Consider the following 2,726-nt stretch of genomic DNA (forward strand, 5'->3'; position numbering starts at 1 on the left):
AACCACAGTGAAATATCACCTCACACCTGTTAGAATGGCAAGTATCAAAAAGACGAGATACAAGTGATGGCAAGGATGTGGAAAAAAAGAGACTCTTTGTACACTGTTGGTTGGAATATAAATTGATTCAGCCACTACGGAAAACAGGACTGAGGTTCCCCAAACAGTTAAAAATGGAACTATCATATGATTCATCGATTCCACTTCTGGGTATTTAAAGAAAAAAAAACACTCAAAAAGACATATGTACCCATGTTCATTGAAGAATTATTCACTATAGCCACGATATGGAAACAACCTAAGTGTCCATCACAGATGAATGAATAAAGACACTGTGATACGCACCACACACACACACACACACACACACACACACACACACATACACGATGGGATATTTTTCGGTCATAAAAATGAATGAAATCTTGCCATTTGTGACAATATGGATGGACCTTGAGAGCATTACACTAAGTGAAATCAATCAGACAGAGAAAGACAGATAATGAATAACCTCCATAATATGTGGAAACTTAAACAAATACATACACAAACAAAAACAGAAAAAAAAAAAAAAACAGCAACCAAAAACCAAACTCAGATGCAGAGAGCAGCTCAGTGGTTGCCAGAAGTAGGAAGTTGGGGATGGAAGAAATAGGTGAAGTTTGTTTTATTGTTGTTGTTTTCTTAATTTCAATAAACTTTAATTTTAAAAAGAAAAAAGGGAAAAAAAGAAACAAGGGAAAGTTTAAATGGGGATATCATCATGTCAGACTTTTGCTCTGTCAACCATGAGAAATGTGCCATGATTCAAGTATGAGAATCTTCTAATTCAACAGGATTCCCGCTTTCTACACTCGGCATGATGTTTCCATTCACTATTTCTTATCAGATGTCTGAAAAGTATACATTAAGGCTTCAAAAATATTTTTAATCAGCTTATTAGAGACTTCCATGTACAATAAAGCTGTTATATGGCAGCAAATCCTAGCTGCTGTGAAGGGTTCCTTGCAACATGACAGATTGAGGTCAGTGTCATTAACGAACATCCAGATTGATGTTGCCAGCTTGATGATCACAGAAGATGGCAAATTCCCTTCACAAGGGGACAGAGGGAAAGAGGATTTGTCACACTAGATCATTCTGCCCATCCATTGGCGTGGCCCAGGCAGAATCCTGAACCAGATGCTTCTGGAGAAAGAATGTTAACTATCTACATAGGCTTTGAGCAGAGCACTGGAATGGAAGTCAGATGTTTTTGTTATTTTCTTGTATTGTGGACTGAATGTTTATGTACCCCCCCACTCCAATTCAGATAGTGAAACCCTCATAACCCTGATATTTTTCGATGAGGCCCTTGAAAGGTAATTAAGTTTACATGAGGTCATGAGGTTAAGCTCCCAAAATGATTAGTGTCCTTATAAAAACAGGAAGAGTCTAGAGCTATTTCCTCCACACGAAGACACAACAAGAAGCCCTCTATAGGGGCACCTGAGTGGCTCAGTCAGTTAATTGTCTGACACTTGATTTCGGCTCAGGACATGAGCTCATGGTTTGTGGGGAGCTCCCAGTTGGACTGACAGCACAGAGCCTCCTTGCAATTCTCAATTTCTCCCTCCATCTCTCTCTGCCCTTTCTCCACTTGTACACACACACACACACACACACACACACACACACTGTCTTTCTCTCTCAAAATTAATAAAGAAACATTAAAAAAAAAAAAAGCCCAATGTAAACCAAGAAGGCCTTCACCAGGAACTGAATGGCATCCTGCTCTCGGACTTCTTGGCCTCTAGAACTATGAGAAATAAATGCTATTTAAGCCACTGATTTTAAGATATTCTGTTTTCGAGGCCTAAACTGACTAGGACACCATGTGTCGGCCAAGGACGCACAATCACTATGTGACATTGGCTAGGTCGCTTTTACTGCTCTGGGTCTTTGTGCATCTCTGAGAGAAAGTAAATAGCAAATGGGTAAAGTAAAAAGGACATTGCTTTCATTCAACAAATACTTACCGAGCACACACCTGGTGCCAGGTGCTGGACTGGTACCAGGGATGCAAGAGAAATCGAGATAAAAACGGCCCTGATGCTAATACTGTGACTTCATAGCTATTCTGCCTACTTATATATAAGGGCTGTCCGTTTATTCCACAAGACACAAATGCCAGAAATGCTTCTTGCTTTTTAAGTTACGTCTTTGAGTTGTCACCATCCTGATTACCAGGATGACCTCCACCACCCTCATTGACGAAGTGCCCTCCCACCCCCTTTTGAATACTGCATTCATTCTGCACACGTATCGTCCCAGGAAAATGAGGCAGAGGCCTGGTGTCTGCTTTCCACTGACCGCTACCTCGCAGCTATCATCGGGAGACGCTGCGGAGGGATTCCGCTTACTTGTCACACAGAGGGTCACACTGAGGTCACTCAGAGGAACGCTGGGTACCTCCCTCAGGCCCTACACTGTGTGTCCATTCTCCATGGCACCTAGGTCAGCAGTTGCATCAAGGATCCAGTCCCCCACGGGGACGCAGGGTGCAGCCTCATTCGCGGCAAATCCAAGTTCACCGGGACGTCTCCCGGTGAACCAGTTCTCCCTTCTGATTCAAGTACCAGTCTCTCTCCACCTACCTCCACAGTCACATCAGCCTACTTATAGGCACTGTATGAGCTTCCTAGGGCTGCCACAGACTAGGTAGGTAAACAACAGAAATTCTCACG

Source organism: Panthera leo, chromosome D4 (assembly GCF_018350215.1).
Source record: "Panthera leo isolate Ple1 chromosome D4, P.leo_Ple1_pat1.1, whole genome shotgun sequence".
NCBI classification, from domain to species: Eukaryota; Metazoa; Chordata; class Mammalia; order Carnivora; family Felidae; genus Panthera; species Panthera leo.